Source organism: Corvus hawaiiensis, chromosome 28 (assembly GCF_020740725.1).
Source record: "Corvus hawaiiensis isolate bCorHaw1 chromosome 28, bCorHaw1.pri.cur, whole genome shotgun sequence".
Taxonomy (NCBI): Eukaryota; Metazoa; Chordata; class Aves; order Passeriformes; family Corvidae; genus Corvus; species Corvus hawaiiensis.
This window is the reverse complement of record NC_063240.1, coordinates 5,939,453-5,953,833: the sequence shown is the minus strand read 5'-3', so window position 1 is coordinate 5,953,833 and position 14,381 is coordinate 5,939,453. Positions and strand designations below refer to the sequence as shown.

Below are 14,381 nucleotides of genomic sequence, written 5' to 3'. Positions count from 1 at the left end.
AGAGGTGGCAGAAAAAGTGGGAATTTTCCAGGCTGGCAGAGCGGGAAGAGCCTCTGGAGCTGCTTTTCCAGGTGGGAATATCCAGCCAAGGGGCTCCTGAATCCCAAAGTTTGATCCCGGTGGTTGAGAACTCCCAGGAAACGAGGGAGGGCTCGGAATTCCGGCGGGAAAAATTCCAGAGTGGTTCCTGCAGCCGAATCCTTGGGGATAACAGGATCAGGAACCGATGGATTGGAGGCTGCTCCGGAATTCCCTGAGGGAAGGAGGAATTCCGGGATATCCCAGGGATCTCTCTCCCACAACCACAGCTCTCTCCATGCCTTTGGGATTGGGAAAAAGCAGGAATTTTCCTGCTGATCCCAAATTTTTCACAGCCTGAAGGCAGCCGTGCCTTAAGGATTTCCAAAGCCGGGTTTAAAGCCGGGATTAAATCCAGACCCAGCCTAGTCCGGAGGTTTGGGATGAAATTCCAGCCTTGCCCTTGCCACAAACTTCCTTTTTCCAGGTTTTTCCAGGTTAAATTCCCTGGTTTAGCCCAGTTTTTTTGGTGGATTTTCCATCTGAGTTCTCCCAGAAATCTGGGAATGGTGAATCCCAGGAAAGAGCTGGAAGTTTTTCCAGGATTCCAGCAGTGCCTGGGCTGGAATAAAGCTCTTCTTCCAGAATTCTGGAAAAAGGGGAGGGAAAAGGAATCTGGAATTCCTGGAGAGAGGAAAACCGAAGCCCTCAAACTTCCAGAGCTTTTTGGGAATCTTTCATCCCAGCTGGATTTGGAAGGAACCTTAAAATTCCCTTAAAATCCCCTCATTCCAGTTGCTTTTCCTTCTCCCAGAGCAGCTCACTGGGAGTTTTTTCCACCCAAATCCCTCAATTTTTCCCTCTGGAAGTCATCCCAGGCTTTGAGGTTTTTTTTGCCCGTTCCCAAAAAATTGGATTTTTCCAGATTTTTTCCCATGGAAATCCTGGTCCCAAAGCTCCTCCTGCAAAACTCCAAAGGACCTGGATATCCCTGGAATTTTTGGGGATTGAGGATTGGGAGTTTTGGTTCAGGATTGGGATTTTTCCTTGGGATTAAGGAACTCAAAAGAAACAGGGAAGAAATCCCAAAGAGATTCCCAAATCCAGGGATTTTCCAGCCTCCTGCTGTGGCTGAGCCCTGAATCCAGGGCTGGAATTCCCATGGGAGCTTCCAGAGGCCCCTGGCTCCCCTGGATCCCTTTTTTTTTTTTTGGGATATTTGGGATCTCACTGGGACAGAACCATCCCAGGAGTTGTGGGATGCCGGGATTTTGATCAGGAATGTTGATCCCCATGGACAATTGGGGGAGTTTTCCCTGGGTTTGGGTTTGTTGGGAAGCAGATTCCCAGATTTTTTTATTCCCTCCGGGAGCCACTGGGATGCAACAACTCCGATTTTAAACCTTGGAATGTTTTTCCTTGGACTTTTCCTGGGCTGGGAAAGGCTGACATTCCCAAATCCCACTCAGGAGATCCAAACTTTCCCTTCCCATCCAACCTGAGGCTGTTGGGTCCTTTCCAACTCTGGAATATTCCGGGATTTCAGGCCCAAATCAGCTCTGGCTTGAAATTTTGGGATCAGATTCCCAGCTTTGGAGCTGGAAAAGCCCCAGGATCATCCCAATGCCACGGGCAGGGACACTTCCACTATCCCAGGCTGCTCCCAGCTGCATTTGGACACTTCCAGGGCAGCCACATCCTGAAAATTTTGGGCAAAACCAGGAAAAAAAATTGGGAAAAAAAAAAAATCCCAATTCCAGAGAGCTGCGGTTGGGGCTGAGCTTTGGGAATTCTCCAGGCAGTTTTCCAGGGAATTCTCCAGCACTTCCTGTGGGACAGGAGCCCTTTCCCAACCCCCTGGAGATGGCGTGGAAGAAGCAGAATTCCCAAAAATTCCCAATTTTCCACCTTCAATCTGGCTCAGATCGGAGCAAAATCCATAAAAGCCGTGAAACATCCGGAAAATCCCCCTCTGGAATTCTCACCTTGGGAGCTCTGAGCTCGATCCCGGCTGCCTGAGCGCTTCTCCCGCTGCCAGAATTCCCAAATTCCCGCTGGAAATTGGAATTGTCTCCCTGCAATCCCGGGTGTACATTAGGGACAATGTACAGAGCTTTTTACCACTTGTATATTAAATTATTTAATAGGTTTTTTTTTTTTTTTTTTTTTTTTTCTTTTTTTTTCGGGAGCTTTTCCTTAATTTTTTTCTGGAGCAGAGCCGGAAAGGAGGAGCTGAAATTCCTTGGGATTTTTTTATTTTTTTAGGAACCAGGAGGAAAAAAAAAAAAAAAAAAAATCCAGGAGTTGGCTTAAAAAACAAAAAACCAAACCCAAAACTCCCTCCAATCTTGCTCTGGGCTTGATTTAATTGGAGTTTTTCCTTGTAAAATCATGGAATTCTCTGGAGAAACGAGCACGAAATGCTGAAAAACAGAATCCTCCTCCTGAAGCTGGAATTTAGGGAATTGTACCGGGTTTTTTTCCAGGATTTTTCATGGAAAAATCTGGAATTTCTCCCTCCCAACGCCCCGTCCCTGGTTGTAGATAGTGTACAAATGGCATTGCTGTACAGAGCCTGCAGCTGTTCTCCCTCCTGGATTCCATTCCCAACAGCAGGAATCTCCCCGGGAACCTGGGAATTCCAAAGAATTCCCAGAAAAATTCCTCCAAACCCCCCTCAAAAATCCCGAGTTTTCTCCTCTGCGCTCAGCTGAGGATGAGCAGGGAATTCCCTGCTTCGAGCCGGGAAGGAATTCAGGGAATTCCTGCCCTCTCCAGCGCCATTCCCAGCAGGAATTGGGTGGAAATGCAGGAGAACGGGGATGAATCCTGGCTGGGCCCTCTCCCCGTTATCCCAGCAGCGTTCCCGACGTTTTCCCGACGTTTTCCCGGTGTTTTCCCGGTGTTTGTGGGCCCTGCTGTAAATCCAGGAATCCCTGGAATGAGCCGGATCCGGGATGATCCCGAGGCCCCCTCTGGTTTTCTATATTAGAAGGATTTTTAAATAAAGTGGAATTTTACTTCTTCTACACCAGAATTCCGTTAGTTTTTCCCGGATTTCCCCGCTTGGAATGGCCGCCTTGGGAGCTGCTGGAAATCTGGGATAACTCAGGATTTTATGGATGCATCAAACACCTGGAATTGGGGGTGGTTTTTTGTTTTTTCCCATGGATTCGACTCTGTTTAATCATCCTGGATCTGCTTCCATGGAAAATTCCTCCTTGTGCCTTTTATTCCCAAATTTTCCAGCAGCTTACATTTCAAATTCCAAGAAAACAGAATGAATTCCCAAATTAAACCTGGCAAAAAACCCACGAAATCCAAACCTGAACTGCGGAATTCCCAAATCCACCTGAGCTCCTCCCTGGAATTTCATCCCAGCAGGTTCTGCTCCAAAAAACCGGGAATTTGATCCCAACTGGGAGCTTCCTTTTTGCTGGGAATTCCCCATGGAAGCTGCAGATCCTTCCCTGGAGGAAAACGGAGCTGTCCCAGCTGCTCCTCCTGGATTCCCTCCGGAATTTCTGTGGGAAGCACCGGAATTCCCAGTGCAGCTTCGCTCCAGAGCCGATTTCCCTTGGATTTCACTGCTAAAGCAAAAGGAAAACTTTGGAAGTTCCTTTTTCCCGACTTTTCCCGGCTGATCCCACTTGGTTGGAAGCCTCAAAATGATGGAAGAAACGCGGAATTCCATGGATTTTTCAGGAATCAAGCACAGCAAGGGAAGCAGCTTGGGATGTGTTCCCTGTGGATGTTCCCTATGGATTCAAGGATTCTTCCCAAGGATCCCAGCCCTTCGTGGATCACCAGAAAGTTGGGAATGCTGAGCTGGAGCCGGCAGCTTTTTGGGATCGTTCCCTGAGCCAGAGGGAGCTGGAATTGTCCCGTGCAGGAAATCCTGGAATGGTTTGGGATGGAAGGAGCTTCGGGATCATCCCATTCCAGCCTTCCCATGATCCCAGCCTGGCCTGGGACATTGCAGGGATCCAGGGGCAGCCACAGCTTCTCTGGGAATTCCAGCCCAGCCAGGAATTCCTTCCCAAATTCCCCTTTTCCCAGTTTTCCCAGTGTTATTCCCATCCCTCCATCCCTTGTCCGGACTCACAGGAGGCGTTCCCCAGAAACTGGGAATCTTTATGGAGTGGAAAAGTTGGGATTTCCCTGCCTGGATCCACGTGGAGAGGGAGGGAGGAGAACTGGGAGCTCTGGATTCCGGCTCTGGCTCTCTGCTTGGAAAAAAAACCCCTGGATTTGGTGCCTTCCCTGCGCTGGGAAAATGGGAATGATGATCCATTTGTGCTCAGGATTGGGAATGATCAGCGTTATCCCACTGGGAATCAGCTGGGAGCAGCTCCCAGCTATCCTGAGTGGAAGCACAGCTGATCCCAGGAACCTCCCATGGAAAAGAACTGAGGCAAGATCCAGTCCCAGAAAAAAACTGGAGAAGAACCGAGGGAAGATCTGTGCCGGCATTCAAAATTCCCAGCACTTTACTTCAACTTCCTTCTCCCAGGATTTTTCTTTCTCTCACTCCCAGGTGCCCAAAAACGCTGGATCAGGAATTCCCGAGCTTTCCAGCAGGCTCGGGGCTGGAATGAGAACGGGTTTTGTGGGAATCCAGGGAGTTGATGGAAGAAAATTCCTTTTATTCATTCCTTTGTTCCCGCCTCCAAGGCTGGACCGGGCGGGTTCGGCTCATCCCTGGAATTCCAGGGGTTAAATCCATGCGGGAAATGCCGACGGGAACGATCCCAAAGGTCAAATCCCTGCGGGAATGATCCCGGCGGGAGCGGCCGGACCGGCCCGGGCACCTCTGACCCAGATCGGCCCCTGAGGCACCGACCCGCGGGGGACGAGCGGGGACCTGTCCGGTACCGGCACCTCATCCCTGCCCCCGGTACCGGGACCTCATCCCTGCCCCCGGTACCGGGACCTCAGCCCTGCCCCCGGTACCGGCACCGGCACCTCATCCCTGCCCCCGGTACCGGGACCTCATCCCTGCCCCTGGCACCGGTACCGGCACCTCATCCCTGCCCCCGGTACCGGCACCGGCACCTCATCCCTGCCCCTGGCACCGGTACCGGGACCTCATCCCTGCCCCCGGTACCGGTACCGGCACCTCATCCCTGCCCCCGGTACCGGCACCGGGACCTGCCCCTACCCCGGTACGGGGACCTCATCCCTGCCCCCGGCACCTCATCCCTGCCCCCGGCACCGGCACCTCATCCCTGGCACCGGCACCTCATCCCTGGCACCGGCACCGGCACCTCATCCCTGCTCCGGTACTGGGACCTGTCCCTACCCCGCTCCCTGCCGCTCCTGCGGGTCCGGGCCCTGCCCCCGGCACCGGTACCGGACCGGGAGCTCATCTCCGCTCCCGGCATCGCTTGGAGCTGCTACCGGACCGGGAGCTGCCCCCGGTACCGGGTCCCGCTGCTCTCGGTCTCGGCACCGGGATCTCATTCCCGGCCCTCGGTACCGGCTGGGGCTGCGGGTCCGGGACCCGACCCTGCCCCGGCTGCTCCTGCGGCACCTGGAGCTGCTCCGGGACCGGGACCTGCCCCTCCTCCCGGCCGCTCCTGCGGCTCCCGGTGCAGTTTCCCCCTGACCCCCCCGGCCCCGTCTGGCTCTGCCGCGAGTCCCGGCCCTCACCCGGCCCGGCCGCAACCCCGCCCCGCAGAACCGGCTCCGCCAGGCCCCCGGTGCCTCCCCCCCCGCTTCCTCCCGCCGGCCCCCCCTATCTGCGGCCTCAGCGCGGCCTGCGCGGGCGGATAAGAGCGGCGGGCGGCCGGGCCCCTCCCCAGGCCGCGCATCACCTCAGCCGGCCCCGGGAGGAGCCGCGCGCGGCCCGGCCCCGGGGGGACCCGGCGGGAGGAGCCGGGCCCGGCCCCGCCGCCCCGCCCACGCCCCGCCCTCTCCCCGCGGGCCGCGCTCCTATTGGCTGCCGCTGGGCGTCCGCTAGTTCCCATTTGGTATCGCATGCGTCAATCAAATTCAAACCACGCCCCTTTCCTCCCTCGCAGCGGGGGCGAGGCGCGCACCGCGGGGTCGTGGCGCTGATTGGCCAATCTACACGTCAGTCAAAAAATCCAAACCACGCCTCTTTCCCCTCGTTGCTACTACGGGGGGCGAGGCCACGGTGTGCTCTCCGCGCCGATTGGCCGCTGGGCGGGCAACCTTCCTTTCCATTGGCCAGCGCGGCTGTCAGTCATTAGTTTAAAGATTAAAAAAAAAATCCACCCAACGCAGCGCCCCAGGCCTGGGCAGGGGGCGTGGCCGGGTGCGAGGGTGTCCCAAATCTGCCTGGCAACGGAGGGGGTCCCGCGGGGGGGGGGGGGGGGGGGCGTGAGGGGAGGGGGGGCACAGGGGAGGGAAGGGGGGAGAGGGGAGGGGGCGGAGGGGAGAGGGGGGGAGAGGGGAGGGTGGGGGGGGCGGGTCCCCTGCGCGCGCAACCCCCCCCGCCCCCCCCTCCTGTCAGTGGCCACCTGAGGGAGCCGCCTCCCCTCCCCCCACGGCCCCAGTCCGGGCCGGGCCCCGCTGAGGAGGAGGAGGAGGCGGCTCTGAGGGGGCTCCGGACAGTGAGTGACACCCGCGCCCCACGAGCCCCCCCCGGGGGACGGGGACAGGGGAAACCCCCCCACACACACCCCCCCTTCCCCCGAGGGGCGCTCGGGGCAACGGGGGGAGCGGCCGGGAGGGAGAACTGGGGGGGGGGGGGGGGGGGGGTGGGGTGCAGGGTTTGTGTGGGGCGAGAGGGGGGCACGGCCGTGAGGGGAGAAAGGAGGGGGCGAACCCGGCTATGGTGAGGGGGGACCCCTTGAGGGACGCGGGGATTTGGGGTGAGGGAGAGCGCGAAAGCGTGGGGGGGGTTCACGGGGGGGGGGGGGGAAGTACGGCCGGGTGTGTGTGTGTGGGGGGGGGGGGGGGGTGGATAATAAAAAAAAAAAACAAAACAAAAAAAGAGAAAAGGTTGGGAAGTCCGAAGGGAGGGTGGGCACGGGTGAGGGGGTGCCAGGGAGGAGCGGGAGTGCATCCTGGGAGTTGCCCGATAGGCACAGCCACCAGAGCATGTCAGCAAAGGCGGATTATTGGTGCCAGAGCCTTGGGAAGGCGGGGGAGGGGAGTGGGGGAGGGGACGGGCCACCGCCGGGGCCACCGGGGCCACCAGGCCACGGCTCGGGGCCACCGGGCCGCGGGGAGCGCGCGCGGGGGGCTCCGCGCTGAGGGCGGGCCCTGAGGGAGCCCCCCCACAGCCACCCCACAGCCAGCGGAGCCTTGGGGACAGCGGCGTGGGTGTCCCCCGTGAGTGTGAGGGTGTGAGGGAGTGTGAGTGCGTGAGGAGCCCAAGTGGCACTCCGGAAACCGGGATAAAGTTTTGGGCACGGGGCGGGGAAACGCGGGGCTGTGCGGGGATAGAAGGAGCTCGGCTGGGAGAGAGGAGGGCTTGGGGAAGAAATTGAGGGGAAAGCTGAGAGGGTTGAGGAAAAGTTGAGGGGGTTTGAGGGGAAAAAAGTGAGGGGGTTTGAGGGGAAAAGTGAGGGGGTTTGAGGGGAAAGTGAGGGACTTGGGAAGAGCTGAAGGGTTTGAGGGAAAGCTGAGGGGTTTGAGGAAAAAGTTGGGAGATTTGAGGGAAAAGATGAGGGGTTTGGGAAAAGCTGAGGGGTTTGAGGGAAAAGTGAGGGATTTGGGAAGAGCTGAGGGGGTTGAGGGAAAGTTGAGGGACTTGAGGGAAAAGCTGAGGGGTTTGGGAAAAGCTGAGGGGTTTGAGGGAAAAGCTGAGGGATTTGGGGAAAGCTGAGGGGTTTGAGGGAAAGTTGAGGGGGTTGAGGAAAAAGTTGGGAGATTTGAGGGAAAAGCTGAGGGGGTTGAGGAAAAGCTGAGGGGGTTGAGGAAAAGTTGAGGGATTTGAGGGAAAAGTTGAGGGATTTGGGAAAAGCTGAGGGGTTTGAGGAAAATTGAGGGATTTTGGAAAAGCTGAGGGGTTTGGGGAAAAGCTGAGGGGTTTGGGAAAAGCCGCGGGGATTTGAGGGAAAAGCTGGGAATCTGCTGGAAAACCCCAGGGAAAAGTCGAGGGTCTGGGGTGAAATCTGAGGGTTTGGCCTAAAATCTGAGGGTGTGAAAGGAAAGACGGGGTTCTGCTGGAAAACTCGGGGTTCTGCTGGAAAACTCGGGGGTCTGCTGGAAAACTCAGGGGTCTGCTGGAAAACTCGGGGGTCTGTCCCAAAATCTGATGATCTGTTGGAAAACTCAGGGGTCTGCTGGAAAAGCCAGGGGTTTGGAGCAAAACCTGAGGATCTGTCCCAAAATCCAGGGGTTTTCCCTAAAACTCGAGACTCTGCAGGAAATCCTGAGTGTTTGTCCCAAATCCCAGGATTCTCCTGGAAAACCTGGGGTTCTGGAGCAAAACTCTTGAGGTCTGTGGGACAATCCAAAGGTTTGCTGGAAAACTTGGGAGTCTGTTCCTCAAAACTCCGAGGGTCTGCCCTGAATCCTGGGGATCTGGCCCAAAACTTGAGGGTCTGCAGGGAAAGCTGGGGATCCACTGGAAAACCCGAGGGGCTGGGACAGAACCTCAGGGATTGTCCCAAACCCCCAAAATCCAGGGGTTTTCCCTAAAACCCGAGGATATCCCGAGGATCTGCTGGAAAACCTGAGGGTCCGCAGGAGGATCTGGGGGTCTGAGGTGAATTCCAGGGATCTGTGGTGATTCCCGGGGATCCATCCCAAATCCTGGGGGGTCTGTGTGAAATCCCAGGGATGAGAGTGAAATCCAGGGTCCATCCCAAAAACTGGGGGGCTGCAGTGAATCCCAGGGATCTGGGTGAAATCCAAGATCCATCCCAAATCCAGGGGTCTGTGGTGATTCCCGGGACTCCATCCCAAATCCAGGGGTCTGTGGTGATTCCCAGGACTCCATCCCAAATCCCAGGGATCTGGGTGAAATCCAGGATCCATCTCAAATCCCAGGGGTCTGTGGTGATTCCCGGGGCTCCATCCCAAATCCAGGGGTCTGTGGTGATTCCCAGGGCTCCATCCCAAATCCCAGGGACCTGTGTGAAATCCAGGATCCCAAATCCCAGGGGTCTGTGGTGACCCCCGGGGCTCCATCCCAAATCCAGGGGTCTGTGGTGATTCCCGGGGCTCCATCCCAAATCCCAGGGATCTGGGTGAAATCCAGGATCCATCCCAAACCCAGGGGTCTGTGGTGATTCCTGGGGCTCCATCCCAAATCCCAGGGATCTGTGTGAAATCCAGGATCCCAAAGCCCGGGGGTCTGTGGTGATTCCCGGGACTCCATCCCAAATCCCAGGGATCTGTGTGAAATCCAGGATCCATCCCAAACCCAGGGGTCTGTGGTGATTCCCGGGGCTCCATCCCAAATCCAGGGGTCTGTGTGAAATCCGGGATCCATCCCAAATCCAGGGGTCTGTGGTGATTCCCGGGACTCCATCCCAAATCCAGGGGTCTGTGGTGATTCCCGGGGCTCCATCCCAAATCCCAGGGATCTGGGTGAAATCCAGGATCCATCCCAAATCCAGGGGTCTGTGGTGATTCCTGGGGCTCCATCCCAAATCCAGGGGTCTGTGGTGATTCCCGGGGCTCCATCCCAAATCCAGGGGTCTGTGTGAAATCCGGGATCCATCCCAAACCCAGGGGTCTGTGGTGATTCCCGGGGCTCCATCCCAAACCCAGGGGTCTGTGTGAAATCCGGGATCCATCCCAAATCCCAGGGATCTGTGTGAAATCCAGGATCCATCCCAAATCCAGGGGTCTGTGGTGAATCCCGGGGGTCTGTGGTGATTCCCGGGGCTCCATCCCAAATCCAGGGGTCTGTGTGAAATCCGGGATCCATCCCAAACCCAGGGGTCTGTGGTGATTCCCGGGACTCCATCCCAAATCCAGGGGTCTGTGGTGATTCCCGGGGCTCCATCCCAAATCCAGGGGTCTGTGTGAAATCCGGGATCCATCCCAAACCCAGGGGTCTGTGGTGATTCCCGGGGCTCCATCCCAAATCCAGGGGTCTGTGTGAAATCCGGGATCCATCCCAAACCCAGGGGTCTGTGTGAAATCCGGGATCCATCCCAAATCCCAGGGGTCTGTGGTGATTCCCGGGGCTCCATCCCAAACCCAGGGACCTGTGTGAAATCCAGGATCCCAAATCCCAGGGGTCTGTGGTGAATCCCGGGGGTCTGTGGTGATTCCTGGGGCTCCATCCCAAATCCCAGGGATCTGTGTGAAATCCAGGATCCCAAAGCCCGGGGGTCTGTGGTGATTCCCGGGACTCCATCCCAAATCCCAGGGGTCTGTGTGAAATCCAGGATCCATCCCAAACCCAGGGGTCTGTGTGAAATCCGGGATCCATCCCAAACCCAGGGGTCTGTGTGAAATCCAGGATCCATCCCAAACCCAGGAGTCTGTGTGAAATCCGGGATCCATCCCAAATCCCGGGGCTCCATCCCAAACCCGCGGGCCGGGAGGGTCCAATCCCTTGGGACAATCCCAGCCGGGGCTTTCAAATGGAGCCGCTCCGGGGCTGCATCCCTCGGGAGTTGCGAATTCCAAGTGCCGCCATCAGCACCAGACAATTCCCTTTCATTTTCACCCCATTTCCCTCGGCCTCGCCCCGGCTTTTTTTAGGATTTCCTGGCGGTTTGGGGGCTGCGCTGCTGGGGGGGTGTGAAAAGCAATCGCTCTCGTGTGTGTGGTTCTCACCCTGAGCTCTGCTGCGCCTCGAGAGGGTTTCAAAAACCCCCATTATTTCTGCATTTCCCCTCTTTCCCCCTCCTCTTTCCACTCTTTTCTTCGAAAAATCGGATTTTAGGATTTTTTTATTTTTAGGGAGGCTGTTGGCAAAATTTCAGGATCTCAGGATTGAGGAAATTCACAAATTTTGAGGCAGCAGTGAATTCCCGATGGGAAAAAGGTGGGGGGGGAAAAACTTCTGGTATTGCTTAAATTGAGGGAAAAGTTACTTTGTTTGAATGAAAACTCCTTAAAAACGTGGGGATTGGGATTTGCTGAGCACAAAGCAGCAGCAAATGCCAAGAAAATGTGGGGAATATTTCAGGATTCTCCAATTTTAGGAGTTTTGGGAGAGGAAAAGGGAGTTTTAGGAAGGACAACTGTGTTTTGGGAGAAAAAAAATGGAGTTTTAGGAGAAAAAAGAAGAGTTTTAGGAAGGAAAATCGAGTTTTGGGAGAGGAAAATCGAGTTTTAGGAGAGAAAACTGGAGTTGTGGGAAGGAAAATCCATGTTTTTAGCGGGAAGTTGGCTTTTAAAATGTCGATTTGGCTTTTTTTCCTCCCAAAAAAGGCTGGGAAAAGAAGTTTTTTTGAAGAGTTTAAGGACAAATCTGGAGCTGCGTCTTGCAGGGAATAAATCCGGTGATGTTATCCCACAGATGGAGCTGAAATTCCCATTTTATGCTCCTAAAAATCCCCAAATCCTTGGAAAATTCCCATTTCCTGCTGCCAGGGGCAATTCCAGAGGGGCTTGCAGCTCCCGGCTTGTCCGGGAGCAGCGAGGTGGGGGCTGGAGATGGGAAAATTTGGGATAAAATCCCCCAACCTCAGCCTCTTTTCCTTGGGAAGCCGCTTGGGATAAGTTTTGATCCGGAATTAACGATCCCAGTTTCCCTGGGGATGGGAGAGAGGTGTTAAACCTTGGGATGGAGGCGCGAAATCCAAGGATTTGGGGGGGGGTTTAGGGTAGGATTTGGGTGTCCCTGACCCTCAGGAAGGGCCCAAGGGCATCGATCCCATCCCATCCCGAGATTTCCAGCTGCAGTTTGGGGAATCCATGGAAAACGGGCATCCCAAAGGATTTATTCCTGGAATCCTGGCATGGTTTGGGATGGAAGGAGCTGAAGGATCACCCAGCCCCACCCCACACCTTCCATGATCCCACATTGTTCCAGCCTGGCTTTGGACATTCCAGGGATCCAGGGAATTCCATCCCAGCCCCTCCCCGTCAGGAATTCCTTCCCAAAATCCCATCCAAATTCCCCTTTCCCCATTCCCTGTGTCCTGGAATTCCAGCCCTTCTCCCAAATCCCTCTCCAGCTCTCCTGGAGCCCCTTCAGCCTCTGGAAGCAGCTCCAAGGTTTCCCTGGAGTTTCCCTTCTCCCATTTCCTTGGACATTCCAGGCATGGATGGGGAATCCACAGCTCCTTTGGGAATTCCATCCCAACCCCTCCCCGGCAGGAATTCCTTCCCAAATCCCACCTATCCCTGCCCTCCGGCACATTTTCGGCAGCGTTCCTGAGGGAAGAGCGGGGAGATCCCCAAAATATTCCCTGGGAGAGGCGGGAGCCTCTGGAATGAGGGCTGGGAAAAAACTGGGATGAGCTGGAGGAGGAGTCATAAAGGAGTTTTAAAAACTTTGGGATCTCTCCCATCCCAGGATGTTCCCATTTCCAGGAGAGGATCTGAGCACTTCCAGTGGGCTGGAATTCTGTCCAGGGAATCTGTGGATCCCTGGAAGTGTCCCAGGAAATGGGAGAAGGGAAACTCCAGGGAAACCTTGGAGCTGCTTCCAGAGGCTGAAGGGGCTCCAGGAGAGCTGGAGAGGGATTTGGGATGAGGGCTGGAATTCCAGGACACAGAAATTCCATGGAGGGTAGAGAAAAAATTGGGATTTGCTGGCAACATCTGGGATTTGGATCCAGAGGATCCCAAGAAAATGGGATCAGGATAAAACCTGGCATAAAACCAAATTTGGGGCTGGTTTCTTTTTAGCTCTCAAATTCCGCCTTTTTTTCCTCTAATCCCGAATTTATCTTTGGAATTTTGGGATAATCCTCTGCCAAGCGCAGCCGCCTGGGTTCCTATTCCAGGATTTCTCTGGGATAAATGGGAAGTGAGGAATTTCCTTCCTCCCGGGACACGATGCTGGGGAACCTCAGCCTCTCCTTCTCCTGGAATTCCCACAGAATTCCCACAGAATTCCCACAGAATTCCCGGGCTTGGAATTGCGGGATGAAGGATCCTCCTCCTCCTCTTCCTGGGAAAGCAAAGGTGCCTCAGTTTTGGGTGGGATTTTCCCAGTTTTGGGGTGATAGCCATGGAACTTTTCCAACTTTGGGTGATAGCCATAGAATTTTCCCAGCTTTGGGATGGCATCCATGGAATTTTTCCAGGAGTCCCAGGCTCTTCCTCCCCTGTAGGAATATTTGGGATTCACTCTCCAGCCTGGATCCCAGCTTCCCAAATCCTCCCTGTTGCTCCTTCCCACTCCCTGCATTCCCAGCAGGAAAATCCCAGGAAAACCACAGCTGCAACTGGTGAAACATAAAATTATTTGGAATTAACCCCCCTTACCCCCCCCCAAAATCCTGGGATTTTCCACCCAAAAAATTCTGGGAAGGCGCTCTCGGAATTTTGGGATTCAGATCCAGGATTGCTGTGAACTCCTGAGGTGCTTTGGGAATATTTTTCCCTGGGAATTTGCTGGGAAAAACTGGGAATAGATGGAAATAACTCGGTGATGATCCCACAAAATGGAAATTGAGGAAGGAATGAATTCTGGAGCAGGAAAAGGAATTTAGGGAATGACCCGGCATGGAATGGGGAGGGGACTCCAGGGATTCCTGGAATTAGCAGGGATTTCGGGAAAAATCCCAGCGTTTTTAACGTGCTGAGAATCAACTCCTTCCCAGCAGGAAAAACGGGAATAAAGCTTGGAGTAAAAAAAGCTGGAGAAGTGAAAATCCTTGGGGAAAAGGCAGATTCCCAAAAACTGGGACTAACCAAACTTCCAGCGGATTTATTTGGGAAATAAAGCCGGGCTTTCCCAGATTTTGGATTTCAGTGGGATTTGAAAGCCTCTTCCAAAGGCACATCCTGGGGACTGGCAAGGATTCATCCCAGGAAAATCAATAATCCTGGAATAATCCAGCCTTGAAGCATCAGGATCACGAATTCCAGGATTTATTCCCTGAGGAAATTCCCAAGGAATTCTTTGGGAAGCGCAGATCCAGCTGGGCTTGACAGGAATTAGAATCGATGGAATTTTGAATTGGAATCCATGGGATTTTTAAGTGGAATCCATGGAATTTTCAGCCAGGAAGTGGCACAGAAGATTTGGGATGTGACAGGAATGCTGATCCCTGGAAAATCCGGGAATATCCAGGCAATATTCCACAGCTCTGAGGAACATTCCCGGCTTTTGTGAGGGAATCTTGAGAACTTCACTTTATCCTGGGTGGGTTTTATCCCAAATTCCCGCTTTTTTTCCCTCTTTTCCTGCCTTTTCTTGGATTCTGACCTGTTCCAAGTTCATTTTTCCCTCTTGGGAAATTCCTGGGATTGATTCCCGTTCTTTCCCTGCTCCCTCTCCCCTTCCAGGACCTGGATTTGGGTCC

The 14,381-nt window shown here is 54.8% G+C and overlaps 1 protein-coding gene and 1 long non-coding RNA gene across 6 annotated transcripts in view; one reads left to right on the top strand and one right to left on the bottom strand.

The window, feature by feature from the left end:
- Window positions 1-4,473: 4,473 nt before the first annotated feature.
- LOC125317998 lies at window positions 4,474-5,642 on the bottom strand. Of its 5 annotated transcripts, none has more exons than XR_007200234.1 (4): window positions 5,576-5,642; window positions 5,280-5,429; window positions 5,126-5,239; window positions 4,474-5,086 (listed from the first exon to the last, which is right to left on the bottom strand). It is a non-coding gene; the product is annotated as an uncharacterized LOC125317998 (long non-coding RNA). The 5 variants fall into 5 exon arrangements; XR_007200232.1 differs by having other exon boundaries at window positions 4,474-5,169; window positions 5,214-5,239; XR_007200231.1 differs by having other exon boundaries at window positions 4,474-5,213; window positions 5,274-5,429.
- Window positions 5,643-6,487: 845 nt separating this feature from the next.
- The window catches only part of GATAD2A (GATA zinc finger domain containing 2A), a 49,074-nt gene continuing 41,180 nt past the window's right edge, over window positions 6,488-14,381 (top strand). The window contains exon 1 of the mRNA XM_048288178.1: window positions 6,488-6,596. The gene's annotated coding sequence lies outside the window, so the exon portion shown is untranslated. The remainder of the gene's footprint in view (window positions 6,597-14,381) is intronic.